Source organism: Cicer arietinum, chromosome 5, assembly GCF_000331145.2.
Source record: "Cicer arietinum cultivar CDC Frontier isolate Library 1 chromosome 5, Cicar.CDCFrontier_v2.0, whole genome shotgun sequence".
Taxonomy (NCBI): Eukaryota; Viridiplantae; Streptophyta; class Magnoliopsida; order Fabales; family Fabaceae; genus Cicer; species Cicer arietinum.
Genome location: NC_021164.2, coordinates 48,104,587 through 48,117,145, shown reverse-complemented (window position 1 = coordinate 48,117,145; position 12,559 = coordinate 48,104,587). Strand labels below are relative to the sequence as shown.

General features: G+C 31.3%; 1 pseudogene; it reads left to right on the top strand.

Annotated features, from left to right (window-relative positions):
• The first annotated feature begins 2,530 nt into the window (after window positions 1-2,530).
• On the top strand, window positions 2,531-12,330 carry LOC101503739 (uncharacterized; annotated as a pseudogene).
• Window positions 12,331-12,559: the final 229 nt, after the last annotated feature.

Genomic DNA, 12,559 nt, shown 5'->3' with positions numbered 1-12,559 from the left:
TCTCCATTGCAAAATCTTTAACGGCATTCTTAACCTGCTATTTTGTATTGAACTTTAGGCCCAACTCAAACCTTACTTCATCACCATTTTCAGGTTGGTTAAATTTAGGAAATTTCCTAACATTCTCTTCATCAACTTCACTTCCTGGTGGAGTATCCAAATCATCAGAATTCACATCATTTTCTTCAAAATCAGTTGCAGAACTAGGCCATGGGTTTCCTCTTGGGTTTGCATGTCTTTCAAATGAATTTTCATCACCAACATTAACAAAGATCTCAGTTGGTATTTCAGAAATCCAGTCCCAATCCTCATCCTCATATAACTCACCCATATTAGCATCGTCATCATTTGAGTTAGCAACATAATCTTCATCTTCTTCACTCAGATAATCTTCACCATGGACTGCTTCAGATTCAGGTTGAACAAGTTCAGATTCTGGTTGATCTGGTTCAGTTTGAACTGGTTCAGATTCTGATTTATCTTGTTCAGTTTGAACTGCTTCAGATTCAGGTTGAACAGGTACAGATTCAGATTCAGATTCTGCTTCAGTTTGAATTGGTTCTGATTCTGATTTATCTTATTCAGGTTGAAGTGGTTCAGAATCTGGTTGATCTGGTTCAGTTTCTGGTTCAGAATTTGCTTTAGCTTGAACTTGTTCACCTTCAACTTGGAGTTTTTCAACTTTAGTTGGCTCTTGAATTGGACTTTCATCACTAATAATAGGATTATCTATACAGTGTTCCACAAAGACGTCAATTACGTTGAACCCTTTGACATCTTCAGCAAACTTTAATACATCCTCGTCATTGTTGAGAGGTCTAAGTCCACGTGTAAATGAGTACTTCGGATGCTGGTACCACAAACGTTTAATACTCATATATCCCAAACTTTTGACCATTTTAGTAATTTGCATGTGGGACATTAAGTCTACATCCCAAGACCAATTCATCTCATTCACTTGGGCACAAACGTACATCTTCACTGGGTGGTTTACAAAACTACCCCCATGGTTAATTCTTAACCTAACTTTGTGGACTGAAGTTGGCCTAACAAAATAAACCATTGAATAAATCAGTCAAACTAAGCCTCAAACAAACTACACATGCACCACAAAATAATACAATATAGCATATGGACCACAATATTAAAAACGCATGGACCACATTATTAAAAAGGCATAAAGGCATAGAGTTCTATTAACAGTGTATAGAAAAAAATTTGGCCCTAAAATCAAAGTTCAATACAGAGTTTATTAATGTTAATAATAAAACAAAGCGAAAACCCTAAAATCACATTCCTAGCACAAAACTTTGTATCTTCTTTCGTATGTGAAGATGGAGAGAACTCGAAATGACCTCCACTCGCCATTTGAATACTGATGAAAACGAAAGACGAACAAACGACGAACACTGATGAAAACTAGTGAACACTGATGAAAACGAGTGAACAAAGGACAAACACTGATGAAAACGAACACTAATGAAAACGAGTGAGCAAAGGACAAACACGATTTCACGATTTCAGTTTAGGGTTCATGATTTTAGGATTCAGATTGATTTTAGGGTTCATGAGTGAATGCTTTTGATTTTGATTTGTTTAGGGTTCATGATTTTAGGTGTTTTTTTTCTTTTAACTTAATTTTAACAATTAAATTGTATTTTTAAAAATATTATCACAATTATAATAATGATTTTTAAAAATATAAATTATATTTTTTAATCAGAAATAATATAATAATGAGTTTATTCCACATAAGCGTCTGTCACATCACCCTTTTATTGACACGTCATTAAAAAAATGACAACTCATCATGATTTGGACTCAAATTCTGTTTGGGGGACTAAAACTGGGGACAAACAAAATGGGGGGACTACTTTCGATTTTCACCTATAATAGGGGGACCAAAAGTGCAATTAAGCCAAAGATAAAATACACTACTAAAAACACGCTTCTAATAATGTATTTCACTTGTAATATTCTCTCAAAAGAAAGGATTAAGTAAAATACCAAATTTTCAAGGATTTTTGAGCAAATGATATTTCACATCTACTATCTATCTAAAAAACAAACATTCCTTTGATTATCTAAAAATACCCTCACTTTTTCTCACTTTCTTTTCTTTTAATATCGACACATCATCACCTTTTGATCCTATTTATCCAAAATTGTAATTTTGTCTCTACTCATTTCAAAATTTCATTTGATCACATAATCCTATAATACCCCTATATGTACTCATTTTTGTTTTGCTACACGTTAACCATCATACCTCATGTCAATTTTTTACTTTTTTTGATTTTTTACTTTTTCTGATAACATCACTTCAAATCACTTCTCACCCACCTTCACCATTTTTATCCTTCTTCTTTCCATTTTTTCAATAAAAAAAAAATAAAACTCCCAAACCCAACACAACCACACCTTCAAAGAAAACATTCAGAGAGAAAAGCCTTCAATATAAAAAAAAAAAAAAAATCAAAATCCAACTCAACACAACCACACTTCAAAGGCTAATCCAAATCACGACTCAATGGCTTCAAATAAACCTCAGTCGTCTTCAACTAATGCGTTTCGTTCCACTCCGTCGTTGAGCACTCAACCGAGGTCTCAAGCTGCATTGTTAGCCATGGTAACAAATGTAACTTTTTATTTATTAGTTTTAAATATCTTTATTTTCAATATACATTTATACTTGACTCGGCTGTATATTATTACAACCAACAAAAAAATATTAGTTCTCCCTTCGATTACTTCAAAGATCTAAACAAAGACAGAAAAGTTTGGAATTTTGGCATTCGTATTGTTGATGTGTGGTCTGTTCTCGGTAAATATGGTCAACTGCATGTTGAAATGGTGTTTGTTGATGTTAAGGTTAGTTGAAAATCCTCTTTTGAAGCTTCAAATTGTGTGTTTTTTTTTTCGAACTACATGAAGCCAATGTTAATTAAACTTCATTTTGAACTAAAAACTTATTTTTTGGATTTGTTCATAGGGTGATAGAATTCATGTTGTTGTTCCAAAAGATTATGTAGCTGGGTTCAAAGACATGTTGAAAGAACACACAACATATATTATGCACAACTATTCTGTTGTTGATAATGATGATCAATTTAAGGTTTGTGATCATCGTTATAAGTTGATGTTTAATAGTGGGACTACTCTGACAGAGGAGAAGTTGGATCAAATTACATCGCATGTTTATAACTTTAAGTCTTTTGGTGATATTCTTAGTGGGAAATGTCAAAGTAATTTGTTAGTAGGTAATGTTTTTAATATCAATTTATTTGTTAACTTTAAGAACTTCCATGACTATGTTTGCAACATAATAATTAATTGTACTATTCATAGATGTAATTGGTGTTGTGCATGAAGTCACTTTCACACAAAGAGAGGGTGTAGGAAAGAAAGTTCAAGCTTCATTTAATATGAAAGATCTTAGGTAAAACATAGTTTCACATTTATAAATAGTTATGCATGTTTACGAAATTCAACCTTTAAGAAACAAAATACAATATAACTAATCATTTTCAATTGTTTGGAGTGGCAATATTATTAATTGTACTCTTTGGGAAGACTATGTGAGGAAATTTATGTCTTATAGTGCCAACGCATCTGAAAATGCAGCAATTATTATAATTTTAACACATGCATGGATCAAACATGCACATGGTAATTTTTTAACATTCATGTAGAAAAATTATTATTATTATTCAACAATGTCTTCACACATGCATATAGATTTATATATTTATCTTAACTTTCACATAGGAAACACTCCAGCAGGGGTGTCAAATGTATGGAATGGATCAAAGTTGTTCATCAATGAAAAAATGCCTGAAAAAGAAGAGTTCAGACAAAAGTAAACATATTAGCCATTTACCATTATAATTACTTTGTTAATTTTTCTGATTATCTCATTTTCAGACAGTACTAATTATAATAAAAATTTACGTAGTCTTCCAAAAAATGAGGTCTTTGTGGATGCATCTGAAATTATATCACAGACTTTGGGATCAAGTCAATATTCTGATCAAGAAATTTTTTGCTACAAAGCTGATTTCCAATCTATCAAACAATTCAGCAAAATAAAAGAGGTCAATAATATTTAAATTACTTTTGTTTATCGTTATTATACTTTTGTTTACGTGTAAATGTTGTAAAGAAGTGATGACAGCCATACCAAGGTCAATTACATTATTTCACATAAATACTTTCATATTTTTAAGACTATATGTTTATATATAATTCAACATTTAAATAGGTACAAAGTTGAGATTTACGTATCTCATAATGGATATCGTGTCCCATTTTCCTTTTGGGATGCTAGTTGCTTTTCTATACTTGGGTTTACTGCTGATGATATTTGGAACTTGATGTTAGAGGTATATGATCCAACAACATTTAAAAGTTATAATTATAATTACTAATAGTGTTTTATTATCATTTATAACTCATAATAACCATTTAAATTGTTATTAATATTCATTAGGCCGGTGAAAATAATCCAAAAATTTATCCACCATTTCTTAAAGTTATGCTAAATAGGCATATGGCACTTAGAGTTAAAATTCAAGCATCATTTGGAAGCGCATCTGTCATGCGTTTTTCTGAACTTGAAGAAATAATTACACACATCTTAGATCAATTTCCAACTGATGAGGTAACTAAATGCAGTAGGAGATATGTTTATCATATGTATTATTATCGATAATATACTAAAAATGAGATTATAATATTACTAACTTATTTATATTTTAACTAGACAACCTCTCAAATGCAAATCATCGGTGATGATTATTACGAAGACAATGATCGTGTTGATGTAAGGATTAATTATATCTATTTTGTATGTTTGGTTTACTTCATCAGTTACTATATATATATGTATATATTTATTCTCGACTATATCATGTAGGTTGAAAAAAATCAAACCCCCACAAAACCTACTCAAAGTGGAGAAATTCATTTTGTTACTGTGAGTTTTATTTTACCTACTTTATGATTGATTTTCTAATTTTTTTTCTTCTTCTTTAAAACCTCACCATTTTGACATTTCATAAACTATTTTTAATATTTCTTGATAGCAATCTCTTTCAACAACTGCTGACTATGACCCAGATATCACTACAACTGTAACACCTACTAAGAGGATTATAGACGACTTCTTACCTGATGCATCTCAGGGTAGAGATTATGCATCTACTCAACTCTCAACCTCAAAGATTGTGAAACAAATTAAGACTGAATGAACTTATATGAAATATATGTTATCAAATATATGTATGGATGTTTTGCAAAACGAACAAAGCTAAGGATAGTCTCTTCTGCTACTTTTAGTTATTTTGTATGGAGTGTTATATGCAATGTAACATATGAACACATTCTCTTCCAATATCGATATCCATGCAGGAATTTCATCTATGCAAATATATATATATATATATATATATATATATATATGTTTCTACAAAAAATTAATGTTTATGAGTTGTTGATCAAAATGAAAGTTTGTTGTATTACAATGTTCAATACAAATTGTCTTACAAAGGTTAAATTTAGTTACTTTGTGTGTTTACATCATAAAGATCGTTATTTTTTGGAATTCAGCATATAATCAAACAACATTGCAACACTGTTGGGGCCAACATCCTATTTTTTTTCACCCACAAATGAGGGGTGTTGGAGAAAAGAATTACAATGAAGAGAACATAAGGTTAAAATAAATAAAAAATATAATAGCCTTCTTTATCATGTTTTCTTTTTTCAAAAGTAAATTTTGGCATTTTTCTAAAGAAAAGTCATCTCTACTGTAATTGTTTTTCATTGTTTAATTAGAATGACCCATCCTTCATCAATTTCAAGCTGAGTCTGTTAAACCTCTCCAATTTGTCCCAACCTTTATCATTGAAACAAATTCCTCCTAACTGATCTTTTCACCTTGTAATTTCCAAGCAGCATGATCAAAAACTGGTTTAAAAATTTCACAAGAGTTGAAAAACTTTTACTTGATTAAGATATCCTCCAAAACACAAAAAACAAAAGACAAAAAAAATGAAGAAACTTTAAAATGTAGCAAAGCTGTTTGATATCTATACTTGTGTTGAATAAATCAAACGACAAAAATATACTTTTTAAGTATAACACCAAAAAATAAAAGGGAACAAGATTTGATCTATGGATTAAAAATACAGTCACTAACCTTATTTGTATTCAAGTTATGAATAATTACACTAATCATTTTTCACTATTTGTTCAATACAATGGTAAAATAAAAGGTTAATTCATTTCTCTGAATTAAATAATATAATAGAAAATAAATAAAAAAAATAAAAAAACAAAATAAACCAACTGAAAAATCCAAAGGACCCGTGCAATTTACAACAACATTAAATGCATTATGTACATTGTCCAGAAAAGTAGGGAAAACTCATGTAAACCTAATAGCCTATCAACAACAAAAGTAAGTAGTACTCAATACCTATTACCACCTATGATACCATTGATTTAACAAAATTAGAGAAATTTTTGTGGCAAACTAATTATCTATATTCACACACAAGAATATAGTTTTTCAGCCACAATATCAAAGAAATCAAAATCATTACTCTAATTTCATTAAGCTGTGGAATCAAACAAACAATTCAAATTTGTTGTAACAAGTCATGCACGAGCTAGAAAAAAGGCTTTGCTTGACTTGAAAAAAGGAAGATCAAGTTTGAATCTTTCTCCACAGCTTAATCAATGTGATCAACAATCTGTAACAACAGATACACCAGCTTCAGAAACTCCAATACGAAACATTGATGAAAGGAATCCCAAAAGAAGCAAAAAATTGGAGCAATGCAAACCTATTCAAGAAACTCATCCATCTCAACATCCATTGCCCCATTTTAGCGCTCCAATGTCAAAAATTAATAATCATCAAAGTAATCAGACACAACATTCCAAAACACACGACCAAAATATAGCAACTTCACAGCTTTCTACTCAACCATCGTCACAAAATCTCATTTTGCGAAATAAAAAAACTTTGGTTGATATTGGTTGTTTGGGTGTCAACTTATTGAATAGGTTTCAAACATCCAATACAAATTTTGCATCAGCCTCACAACATTCGAAGGAGACAGAAACTGGTTATCTGTCAACGAATATATCGGCTAATGACATACCAACTGAGTTTATGAACACCAATGATAGCTCTTCAGATGTAAATTTTGATAGTTCATCAGGTATTCAACTTCCATCTTTTTATAGCAACACACATTTCCCTTACATTAGAACTTATAAAGACATATTTTCATTAGAAGCTATATATGTAGATTCATTACTTCATTACTCTATTACATTAAAATTGTAATAAACAACGACGCATAATTAATGATATTGTTTTCATTTCATAATCAGAAGCACAATCTAAATCTATCAGTTATGATGATCACAATGAAGCAAGTCAAATGTTTATTCATGATAACAACATACTTGAGGGTAATTTCATATTACAAATATTTTTTTTTTTGACTAATTTCATAAATTGAAGTTAACTATAATGATTATACTGTTAAAACATAATGATTATCAACATTTAAGTTAATTAATTGGATTTCATCATTATAATCGTATAGGTTATTTTGACCTTGGTGATCCTCTCATTGAATGTCAACATTGTGGAGCTTATATGTGGTATCACGAGAGAATAAAATAATTTAAACATTCTACAATGCCAAAGTATCAACTATGTTGTGGTAATGGGAAGGTGCAACTACCACTTTTGAAGCATGCACCCCGTGAACTACAATGTATGTTGTTTGGTAAAGATACAATTGAGTGTCGAAATTTCCAACAAAACATCAGAGTTTACAACATGATGTTTGCCTTTACTTCACCTGGTGCCAAGTTGGATAACAGATTTAACAATGGAAGAAGACCCCCAAACATAAGGATCCAAGGTCAGACATGTCATCGAATTGGTAGTTTATTACCAATGCCAGGACAAACACCAAAATTTTCTCAACTTTACATTTATGATACAGAAAATGAAATTCAAAACAGGCTCCAAGGTTCAAGGTATACATTATATCATAATATTGTTTTTCTTATAAATAACTTCCACAAAATCATTGTCATCTGATTAACATTGTTGCTGCCATCCTTTAAAAGCACAAAAATACCATACACTTATCACCACACTCAATTAAGATAAATAAACTATTTATTTTTTTTATTGTTGAAAAAATGAAAATCTTGATCCAAATATTGTTAGGAAGTTATCATCAATGCTTTATCAACATAATACACATGCTCAATGTTTTCGTATGGCAAGAGAAAGATTAAATAATGACAATATACCAGATTAAAAGTTGCGTCTCATATCCGAGAGATCTACAGATGGCAGAATATACAATCAACCAACTGTTTCAGAAGTAGCTGCACTCATTGTTGGCGATATAGATACAACACCAAAAAGAGATATCATCATGCAAAAACAATCTGGCCAACTTCAAAGAATCGATGAATTTCATGCAAGCTTCCTTGCATATCAATATTCATTACTCTTTTCTTACGGTGAAGATGGATATAGAACTGGAGTTTTACATAGAGAAAGCAAAAGAACTAAGAAGCTCAAAAGAAATAAATTGACTATTAGAGAATGGCTTGCTTTTAGAATCCAATGCAGGAAAAATGAAGTTCAAACATTGTTGTGTTCAAGAAGACTTTTCCAACAATTTTTAGTTGATGGATGGTCAATGTTGGAATCTGAACGTCTGAAGTGGCTAAGGAAAAATCAATCCAAACTTCTAGTTTCAAAGTATAAAACTTTGAATAATGCAGATGGCACAGTTGAATCTCAAGGAAGTAACACAGGCAAAAGAGTAATTTTACCAGCAACATTTTTCAGAAGTCGAAGATATATGGATCAGTTGTACTTTGATGGAATGGCCATTTGCAGTCATGTTGGATTTCCAGATCTTTTCATTACATTTACATGCAATCCAAATTGGCCTGAAACCATTCGACTTCTTTCACCAATGAATTTAAAGCCACATGATAGGCCTGATATTATTTCAAGAGTGTTTAAAATGAAGTTTGATGAATTGTTGTCCGATTTGACAAAGAAACATGTTTTGGGGAGAGTGCTTGCATCTAAGTCCAAATATGCTATTACATTTAATAACATTTCTTATTTTTATAACATCAGGTAACTTTCAATAAATACACTTATTCATTTTACTAATAATTATTGCAGATATGTATACAATTGAATTCCAAAAAAGAGGATTACCCCATGCTCATATACTTATCTTTCTACATCCCTCTAACAAGTATCCAACCCCAGATGATATAAATAAAATAATATCAGCAGAAATTCCATCTGAGCTTCACCAGAAAGAGTTATACAACTTAGTCAAATGTCATATGATGCATGGTCCATGTGGACTAGCAAACAGAAATTCCCCTTGCATGAAGCAAGGAAAATGCAACAAGTATTATCTAAAACAATTTCAATAATTAACATTAGTTAACCAAGATAGGTATCCCGTGTACCGAAGAAGGAATAATTGTCATGTTGTTGTCAAAAATGGAGTTGAGCTTAATAACCAATTTGTCGTTCCATATAATGCAAGATTACTACTCAAGTATCAGGCCCACATAAATATGGAATGGTGTAATCAAAGTACATCAATTAAGTACTTATTTAAGTATATCAACAAGGGGTACGATAGAATCATTGCTGCAATAATGCTGAATCAACATGGTTTTACTAATGGTAGCTCAAACCTTGATGAGATCAAGCAATACTTAGACTGCAGATATGTGTCTCCAAGTGAAGCTTGCTGGAGAACTTTTTCATTCCCAATTCATGGTAGAAAACCTGCTGTTGAACGATTATTTTTCCACACAGAAGTGGATAATTCAGTGTACTACAATGATTTTGAACAAATCAATGATGTTCTTCAAAAACCAAGTGTTATTGAATCAATGTTTACAGCTTGGATGGAAGCAAATAAAATTTATCCATAAGCAAGAGCTTTGACATATGGACAATTTGTTTCAAATTTTGTGTATCTCAAGCAACGTAGATCATGGAAGCCACGAAAGCGGGGTTACACAATTGGTCGACTTATTTGGGTCCCACCATCAACCGGAGAGCTTTATTATTTGCGAATGATGTTAACTGTTGCTAAAGGATCACATAACTATGATGAGATCAAAACAGTTGCAAACCATAAATATGATACATTTCGTGAGGCATGTTTTGTAATGGGATTCCTCAACGATGATCGAGAATATATTGAAGGTATCAAAGAAGCAAATGGATGGGGTTCTAGTCATTTTCTAAGAAAGTTGTTTGTCATCATGTTAATTTCAGATTCAATTAATAGGCCAAAGCATGTTTGGGAAAACACTTGGATGACATTGGCCGATGGCATTTTGTATGCACAAAGAAAAATTGTTGGGAATCAAGGTTTGTTTACTTATAACAATACAAATTTACATATTTTGATAACTTTAAATTCAATGTTAGAATTATTCTATTACATATGATAATCATATTAACGAAACTATGTTAATATTATATATTATTGCAGGTTTGGAATTAAGTGATGAAGAATTGAAAAATCTAACATTGATTGAAATAGAAAAACTTCTTCAATCAAACAGAAGGAGTCTTAAGAATTATCCATCACTTCCACTACTTCCAGGGGGACGTACAGCTCATTCCAAGTTTAAAATTCTCGTTCCTACTTTTGACAGTTCCACCTGCAATATAGACAAATGTAGTGAGCTTGCTGAACTATTGAAGCAAACACAATTGATCATTTGGGATGAAGCTCCAATGGCTCATAAATATTGTTTTGAAGCATTGGACAAGAGTCTTAGGGATATCATGGATTCAAATTGTATTTTTGGGGGTAAAGTGATTATATTTGGAGGAGATTTTAGACAAATTTTACCAGTTATCCCAAGAGGAAGTCGTTCAAATATCATTCACGCATCCATAAATGCATCATATATATGGGATAATTGTCAAATGTTGACTCTTACAAAGAACATGTGTTTGCAAGAGGGGGCAACAACAAATGAAAAAGTTGAGTTGCAAGAATTTTCAAAATGGATATTAGATATAGGTGATGGGAAAATAAGTGGGCCTAATGATGGTTATGCTGAAGTTCCTATTCCATATGATCTTTTAATATCCAATTTTGAAGACCCAATTGATGCTATTGTCCAAAGCACTTATCCAAATTTATTGGATAATCATACTAATGAGGATTTTCTACAACAAAGAGCTATTTTGGCTTCAACTATTGATGTTGTTGACAAAATTAATGAATATGTTCTACAAGTAATACCAGGTACTATTTCTTAAAACTTAATGTTTGTAATATATTATGCTTAATTTTATATTTTAATGCTAATACAATGTTCCATTTTATATAATTAATTTAGGAGAAGAGAGAGAGTACCTATCATCAGATTGTATAGATAAATCTGAAGCTAATACTCCTGAGGCTTTTGATATTTTGACACCAGAGTTTTTGAGTTCATTAATAACTTCCGGACTTCCTAACCACAAAATTAAGCTGAAGGTTAGTACTCCTATCATGTTATTAAGGAACTTAGACCAATCAGAAGGTTTGTGCAATGGAGCTCGCCTCATTGTCACCAAGCTAGGAAACCATGTGCTACAAGTAAAGATAATTTCTGGGAAGAATATGGGAAATTGTTCCCTTTTATATAATTAATTTAGGAGAAGAGAGAGAGTACCTATCATCAGATTGTATAGATAAATCTGAAGCTAATACTCCTGAGGCTTTTGATATTTTGACATCAGAGTTTTTGAGTTCATTAACAACTTCCAGACTTCCTAACCACAAAATTAAGCTGAAGGTTAGTACTCCTATCATGTTATTAAGGAACTTAGACCAATCAGAAGGTTTGTGCAATGGAACTTGCCTCATTGTCACCAAGCTAGGAAACCATGTGCTACAAGTAAAGATAATTTCTGGGAAGAATATGGGAAATTTTATTTATATCCCAAGAATGTCTATGTCACCTTCACAATCTCCCTGGCCTTTCAAGCTTATTAGACGACAATTTCCAATTGTGGTCTCATATGCCATGACAATTAATAAGTCACAAGGACAATCACTTGACTATGTAGGATTGTATTTTCCAAGGCATGTTTTTAGTCATGGCCAACTTTATGTGGCTTTGTCGAGAGTTAAGAGCAGAAGAGGTTTGAAGATACTAATACATGACAATGACAAAAAACCACAAAACATTACAACTAATGTTGTCTTCAAAGAGGTTTTTGAAAACCTCTAACATGTAAGTCATTTTAAAATATTAATATATGATATATTAATAATATGGTCTAAATTTTATTATTTTTTATACTCATATGAATCTATTGGAACGACAAACAAATACAAGTGATTTAGTAACGAAATATATTAAAATTATTTCCGATTTTATCACATGTTAGTTTAAATTATAATACTTAACTTTACTTCTTAGGTTCTTCCCTATGAGTTTTGTCTGCAACGTTGAGTTT